Source organism: Cryptomeria japonica, chromosome 6 (assembly GCF_030272615.1).
Source record: "Cryptomeria japonica chromosome 6, Sugi_1.0, whole genome shotgun sequence".
In the NCBI taxonomy this organism is placed as follows: domain Eukaryota; kingdom Viridiplantae; phylum Streptophyta; class Pinopsida; order Cupressales; family Cupressaceae; genus Cryptomeria; species Cryptomeria japonica.
This window is the reverse complement of record NC_081410.1, coordinates 237,322,892-237,332,077: the sequence shown is the minus strand read 5'-3', so window position 1 is coordinate 237,332,077 and position 9,186 is coordinate 237,322,892.

Here is a 9,186-nt window from a genome sequence, read left to right as displayed (position 1 = left end):
ATTCTCAGTAAAAGATCTGTCGGTAAAACCTTAAACCATTACCGGTATAGGCTTACTAGAGTGTATGATAGCATCCGATCATCAAGTCAATACCAACTGACCAAAACATACTCCAGAAACATCAAACCAAACATATTTCATTGATCCAAACATGTCGATAGTATCCAACTGATAGTCTCTTTTGCTAGTAACACTAGTTCTTCTACCGATAACTAAAATCTGTCTATCAATAACCAATCATAATAGCTAGTGTTGACATCAATGACAAAACATCAATGCAACACATAATCAATTCCTTCATATTGCCAACAATCTACCCATTTGGCATTGATGGAAATACTAGATGTGAAAAATAAAGCATCTAAGTGTCAAGAAATGCCAAACATTTCTCATAGAAGATATAACAATGAAAAAATGAAAAATCCCAGCAACTCCCCCCGAGGAGTACAGTCTAATCTGAAACTAATCTGAATCTCTCTCCCATATGACATATTATGACATTATTTTTTACATATAACTCTCCCCCTTTGACATCAATGCCAAAGATATGACATAGATATCAAAATCCTATGAATCTCAAAGTTGACTACTCCCCCTGAGTAGTAGCACCACAACATCAATCTGGAGCAAAGGATAAATCTGATGGTGCATACCAGACTAATGCTCTGCTCCATCAGTTAAGTTTCTGTTGGAGGGGTAGATTACCCTAACTTGTCTCTCAAATATTCAAATGATTCTTTAGACAACGGTTTAGTGAATATATCTGCAATCTGCTCTTTAGTGTTCACATAAACCAACTTGACTTCCTTTTCTTCCACCTTTTCCTTCAGAAAGTTATATTTTATTGAAATGTGCTTAGTCTTAGAGTGAAATACCGGATTCTTAGATATGTCAATAGTTGCAAAGTTATCACAATAGATAACTACCGGTTCACTACAATTTACCTTGATATCCTTCAACATTTTCTTCATCCACAAGACTTGAGTGAAATTAGTTGTTGTTGCAACATATACAGCTTTTGTAGTATATAAAGAAATGCATGACTGTTTTTTGTTGATCCATGAGACCAATTTATTTTCAAGAAAGAAAGCTCCACCAGAAGTGCTCTTCCTGTCATTAGTATCTCCTACCCAATCTGAATTTGTATATGCACATAAAGTGAAGTTATCATCTCTAGAATACCATAAGCCATATTCTATTGTTCCTTGCAAAAACCAGAATATCCTCTTTACTACACATTCATGATTTTCTTTAGGATTAATTTGATATCTTGAAACAATCCTTACTGCATTCATAATATCTGGTCTAGTCTGAGTTAGATATAACAAGCCACCAATCTTAGACTTATACGTTGTCAAATTTACAGGTGCAGATGTGTCTTTGATAGATAATTTCTCACTTGCCACCATAGGAGTACTTACCGGTTTGGAATTATCCATACCAAACTTCTTCAACAATTCCCTTGGATACTTAGTTTGATAGATAAAAATGCCTTTGTCGGTTTTAGTAATCTGCAAACCTAAGAAAAATCTCATCCCACCAATCATAGACATTTCAAATTCATTCTTCATATTATTAGAGAATTCCATGCACAATTTATCTTCACCTCCAAAAATGATATCATCAACAAATAATTCAATAATTAGAATATCATCATCAGTGATCTTGTAATATAAATTACTTTCATCACCGCCTTTAGTAAAACCAAGCTTCAAAATATATTTATCCAACCTTGCATACCAAGCTCTAGGAGCTTGTTTCAATCCATATAATGCTTTCCTTAACCTCCAAACCATATCTTTGTCATCTGTCAGTGAAAATCCATCAGGCTGCTCAATGTATACTTTTTCCTCAAGTTCACCATTCAAAAATGTACATTTAACATCCATTTGATAGACCTTATAGTTCTTGTATGCTGCATAGGCAAGAAATAGTCTAACAACTTCAATTCTAGCTACTGGTGCAAATGTCTCACCATAATCAATTCTTTCCATTTGAGAATATCGTTTACAAAACAGTCTATCCTTGTTTCTTACAATTTGACCATCCTCATTTAGTTTATTTCAAAAAATCCATTTAGTTCCAATAACATTCTTATTTTTAGGCCGGGGAACTAAAGTCCAAGTCTTATTCTTCTCTATCTGATCTAATTTATCTTCCATAGCCTTTAACCAATGTTTATCTTTACAAGCTTCAATAACAAATGTCGGTTCAATTTGAGAAATAAGACACACCTCTTCATTTGTCAGTCTTCTTCTTGTCATAACTCCTTTGTTCCTATCTCCAATGATTTGACCTTCAGAATGATTTAATCTTACATACCTTGGTGTCTTCTGAACTTCAGGTTCATTGTTCTGATCATCAGTCACAGTTGAATTTTCTGATTGTACCACTGTAACTGTCTCAGTGTCTTGTACTAGCTGAGGCATAGCCAGTTTAGTTATGATCATTTCCACTACCAGTTCTCTATCATATGATATAGATTAATCTTTGTATTGCTCATCCACTTTCACATTTGCGCTCTCCACAATTTTCTGCAATCTTTTGTTATAACATCTATATGCTTTTCTCTTAATTGAATATCCAAGAAATATCCCTTCATCACATCTAGGATCAAACTTCCCAATTGAATCATCCCTTTTGATATAACATTTACTTCCAAAAATTCTGAAATATTTAACAGTAGGTGTATGTCCAAACCATAATTCTTAAGGAGTCTTACTAGTTTCACCTTTGATATGAACTCTGTTGAATGTATAGACTATTGCACTCACTGCTTCTGTCCAGTAGATGTGAGGCAATTTGGCTTCCATCATCATAGTTCTTGCTACATCCAAAATGGTTATATTCTTTCTTTCCACTACTCCATTTTGCTGAAGAGTTTGGGGTGTAGATAATTGTCTCCTAATTCTATTTATCTCACAAAAATTGTTAAATTCATGAGAAGTGAACTTCGCCTTGATCTGATCTCAGACATTTGATTTTCAATCCAGTTTCTGTTTCCACCTTTGCTTTGAAAATCTTAAATTTCTCAAAAGCTTTAGACTTCTCCCTTAGAAAAGTCACCCACATCATTCTAGAATAATCATCTATTATTAGCATGAAGTACCTATCACCTTGAAATATTCTGGTCCTTGTTGGACCACATAAGTCAGTATAAATCAAATCAAGCACATCATTAGATTTATCATGTATGCTCTTAAAAGAAGTTCTAACTTGCTTTCCCAATTGATATTCCTTACATACTAGATTATGAGGCTTTATAATCTTAGGTATATCTCTAACTGCCTTTGTTGAACTGATCTTAACAATACAATCAAAATTAACATGACACAACCTCTTATGCCATAACCAGCTCTCATCAATATGAGAAATCGAACATGTTTTATTACTAGTGTTCAAGTGAAAGATATTATCTCCAGTCTAAGTACCAGTTGCAATCTCCAAACCAGTTTTGTTAATGATTTTGCATTTTCAATCTTTGAACTGAAGTTGGAATCCCTTATCCACCAATTGACCAACATTTAAAAGATTATGCTTTAAACCTTCTACATAATAGACATTATTAGTATTATTCTTTCCATGTAGAGAAATAATACCTCTACCTTTGATCATACATGCTTTGTCATCCCCAAATCTGACTTGACCGCCATTGTATTCTTGCAGGGACAAATTTTTTCTTTTATCTCCAGTCATATGATGTGAGCATCCACTATCAATTACCCATTCATCCTTGTCTTCAACTTTTGCTGCTAGGGCCTTTTCTTCATTCTTGATAGCCAATTTTGGTTCATCTTCCTTTAAAGCATAGAACACCCATTCCTTTCCATTACCGGATCCAATAGCAGAGTCTCCTGCCGGTTCATCCTCTAAGTCATCACTTACTCCTTCCTCATTTTCTATGTAGCATAGTTTGTTTTTCTTGAATCTATATTTGTTCTGATTAGGCTTAAATGATATATATATATATATATATATATATATATATATATATATATATATATATATATATATATATATATATATATATATACATGTATATGTATATGTATCTATCTATCTATCTATACATACACATACATATACATATATACGTATACATATATATATATATATGTATATATATGTATATATGTATATACATATATACATATATATACATTTAAAATGTGTTTTTCTTTCATACTTCCTGTCAATCCTTTAGGTACTCTTCTAGAAAATAAGGCTTCAAGTTGCTCAAATGCTTCATCCTCGTTCCTCATATCTTCCAATTCTTTTGCATATAAGGCTTTCCAATCACTTTTGCCGATAGATGATGATGCATGAAAAGCAGGTTCAGACTTTGCAACTCTAGAGGGTCCAAATTCTTCAAGCTCAAAAGCAGATAATTTCCCAATCAGAATGTCTCTGTTAACTGAAGTGTTCTCCATTGTTCTGAATTCATTAATTGCAGTAGCCTTCATCTTGTAAGTCGATGGTAGGGCTCTCAAAACATTAGAAACTATTTCATCTTCACTCAAAGATCCTCCAAAAAATTGAATTCCCATAACAATCTCATTTACTCTTTTCATAAATGTAGCAATTATTTCATTATCTTCCATCTTCAAGTTCTCATATCTTACCTGGTAACAATCAAGTTTAGCAATTTTGACAGTAGGGTCACCTTCATTCATATTTTTCAATTTATCCCACATAACCTTTGTAGATGATTTATCAGTCAATCCCATGATTTGTTGATTAGTGGGTGCACACAGGAGGGCTTCTCTAGCTCTGCAATCATTTTAAATATTTTTGTCCAATTCTGCAAGAGCAGGATTGCCAGATGCCAAATCATAAGGTGTATATCTTTTCTCAATGGTCTCCCAAATATCTTTGCCAAGACATCTAAGATGAGTCTCCATTCGGTTTTTCCATATCCCATAGTTTGTTCCATCAAGCTTAGGGATTTCTCTTCTGAAAATAGTTGCCAGTGGATTTGAAGTATTAATTGCCATAGGATCTACCTCAAGTTGTTAAGCTTCTGCAAAACAGGACCAAATCTTTGATACCAATTGTTATAATAACCGGTGGACAACTGAGAGGGGGGGTGAATCAGTGGTCAATAGATTATATTAATCAAACCATTTTATAACCTTTAACCGGAGCACATAAACATTGAATAACGAAATAGTAGAAATAGATACCAGTAAGCAATAAAACTTAAAAATGAAACAGAGAATTAACACAATGCAACCATACCACATAACACCATGATTTGCACGTGGAAAACCTAATAAAGGGAAAAACCACGGTGGGAAGCCTACCCAAAGTCAGATAATACTTCTGCAAAAAGTATGTTATACAATAAGGGGCCTGCACATGCAGGAAGGCACACTGCCTAGAGCGTACTGCTCATTTCAAAGGAGTCTCACTGACTACAGAGAGGTTATAACCACCTCAATACAATTGGACAACAATCCAGAAGAATGAACTTCCAAAGATAGCATCTACCATGCTTGATTATAGTCATGGTTAATCTCAATAATGGAGGCCTTTGACCTCTTACATAAACCTAATTCAATCACCTATGATCGACCAAATCTCCTTCGCATATGATTTTTCATTCCATGACCACGAACATGATCTACAATGAGATCTTACATCAATTTATACAAACCCTAAGGCCTAAACTAATTAGGTCGCCCACCTAAAAGATATTACAATAAGATCATTACATATATCCATATTACAATGATATGCCATGTCGACTTTAGACGAAAACAACATTAACCAATCCATAAATCATCCTGGTAACATGTAGAGAATACGTTACATGATACCAGTCCATAACCTAGATAGGTAACGGACCTAATTTGGGTCCACCATTCCAAAGTGATGTCTCCAACCAGTTAAGGCATGATCAAGGATTACCTTCTGCATCTTGAATTCTATCTAGAAACCACACCAACACCACTTATGCATCCTGTCAAAGATTCTCATCAAAAGCTAGGCCGGTAAAACCTTAAACCCTTATCGGTATAGGATTACTAGAGTGTATGATAGCATCTGATCATCAATTCAATACCAACTGACCAAAACATATTCCAGAAACATCAAACCAAACATATTCCATTGATCCAAACATGTCAATAGTATCCAACTGATAGTCCCTTATGCTGGTAACACTAGTTCTTCTATCGATAACCAAAATTTGTTTGTCGGTAACCAATCATAACAGCTAGTGTTGACATCAATGACAAAATATCAATGCAACACATAATCAATTTTTTCATATTGCCAACAGATGTGGACAAGCATTTATTACCTGAATTTTCAAAAACCCTACTCCTAGCTCCTAGAATCGAACAAAGTGACTTACCACATGAGCATAGTCCTTGTTTGGATCTTGTGATAGCTCCATCCATTGTGCCTGATGTCACTCCTTTGGCATATTGCTCGCCTTCCCAAAATATTGATCAGCAAGATCGGGAGGCGGATGTCATGCTAGATTAGCAATATTAGCACTGTAGATCTTCTCTCCCTCTTCTTTCTTGTTCTTTTGTGACCATTCTTCTATGTGGATCCCTGTTCTTCTATTTTTCCCTTGATGTCTACTTGGGGATGATGCAAAGCATTGAGATCTTTTCTTGGTCTCTTTCATGTTGACTAAAAATAATCTTGTCTTCACTCTTCTTCCAAGGTAGTGTCCTTTCTTTGGGGAATGAAAATTATTATATGCATATACATGCATGATATAGACGAGTTATAATACAACATATTGACCCCGAGGAAAGTGAAACTGCCTCGTGTTTTGTGTGCATTATCCTTGGGTTTATTTCTCACTTAGGGGCTAAATCCTTGCGATAACGTGCTCCTTCTCTTCTTTCTCTCTTGGGTTTATCATACCTTAAAGAGATTGCTCCCGATAAGGCATAAACAATCTCTTTAACATGGGGGCATACACTCCGCTCATATTTTCCTTTTTTGATACCTAGAATTATTTAGTGAACTTGGCTTTGCTTCATAATTTGGTATCTTTTTCATGACTCATAGTGAGGGGATCCTTGTTACTTGTAGTCACGATTTTCCCTTCTTGATCTTTCCTTTTACTTTGTCAATCGATGTTGTAAGATTCTTAGTCCATTGGGGGCTTGGTGCATCTTGCCTCCTTGACGTGGTAGAAGTCTTTCGATCTTGTTTCCTTGTACTTTACCGATAGTATTGGCATACGCTTATACTCCCACTAAAGTGGGGGCTAAATGTAGCATCATGAAATTTTGACCCTTGCAATTTTTTACCCCATTAGGGTCCTCACGCATGCAGGCCGAATCCCTAGGCATGATCGGAGACCGAAGACTTGCTCGGCACTTGAAAACTGCATATTTCTTTCCCTCCACACTGCCCAAACTGCATCCTATCCATGAAAAAATTGTAGGATGGGGGCGTGGTGCCCCTGATTTTGGGGCAGGACCCTTTCCAATTTTGCATTGGAGGTTGTGCATTAAGCGGAAAAACTCCCCCAATGTCAGTATGTGACGGAAAAATAGTCAATTAGGACAAGTATATAAGTCGCATTTCCCCTTCCATTTAGAGATAACACAAATACATGAGATCACGAATTCAAGCATTCAAGAGAACTCAAGCATTCCTTTTCAGCATTGAGCATTCTCAAGTTTCTTTTTAGGGCTAGGTGTTGCATTCAAGTCAAGTATTCAACCATTGAAGAGGATATTCATTCTAACATTCAAATTCATACAAGCAATTCTGTCAACATTTCTATCACAACCTCCCTTGAGGTGTTTTAGATTTAAGTCTTTCATTTACATTTACTTGCAAGTACTTTCTTTCATCATTTGGTTAATTCCAAAACTAGGGTTTGAGCTGAAGGCAAACCCCCAATCCCAACCCCTTTTCCTCTCTTTTATGTATGTAGGTTGTAGGTGCACAGTTGTACTTTCAGATTTGAACTGCATTTGTAGAGGCGGAAAAACCCTTTTCGTTTCATGGATTTTTCAGAGGACCGTGTACTCTCCCGCCACGTTCTGGGCAACTTTTTCTCAAATTCGCAGGGTGGCTTCATTTCGACAGATTATCATGCATCTATATCATCTACCGGCAAGAGTGATTGGAAAGATTTATATGAGAAGGAACTAGAGGATATGAAGAAAGAAGATGAAGAGTTTGAGCAAATTGAAGCCTTATTTGCTAAAAGAGTACCTAAAGGATTGGCAGGAAGTAAGTATGAAGGAAAATCACCTTTTAAATTCTTTACGTGTAATAAGATAGGTCATTTTGCATCTAGATGTCCTGAAAGGAATTCAAGATTTGAAGAAAGAGCTAGAAGATCTTTTAGGCCTAACCATGATTATCAGAACAAGCAATGATATAGGAGAAATAAAGACAAATCATGTTACTATGCAGATGAGGAAGGTGTGACTGATTTTGATGATGAACCGGCACAAGATTCAGCTAGTGGATCTGACAATGGAAAGGAATGGGTATTTTTGGCTATCAAGGAAGATGATCTGGTACCTGAAGAGAAGACCCTTGCTACTAAAATTAAAGACAAGGATGAATGGGTAATTGACAGTGGATGTTCACATCATATGACTAGAGATAAAAGGAAGTTCTTATCTTTGCAATAATTTCATGGTGGTCTGGTTAGATTTGGAGATGGCAAAGCATGCATGATCAAGGCAAGAGGAACAATATCATTGGATGGTAAGCATACCATTGCTAATGTTTATTATGTTTAAGGTTTAAGGCATAATCTTTTGAGTGTAGGACAGTTGGTGGATAAGGGACTTCGGTTACAGTTCAAGGATGGAAAATGCAAGATTATCAACAGATCTGGATTGGAGATTGAAACCGGTACACAAACTAAAGGTAACATCTTTCATTTCAACTTTGGTGAGAAGACATGTTTGATTGCACAAATTGATGAGATTTGGTTATGGCATAAGAGGTTGGGTCATGTGAATTTTGATTGCAATGTGAAGATTAGTTCTACTAAGGTAGTTAGAGATATACCTAAGATTGTAAAGCCCTATAATCCGGTATGTAAGGAATGTCAAATGGGAAAGAAAATCAGAACTTCTTTTAAGAGTATACGAGACAAATCTAATGATGTTCTTGATATTATTCATATTGATTTGTGTGGTCGTGCTAGAATCAAAAGTTTTTAGGATGATAGATGTTTCATGCTAA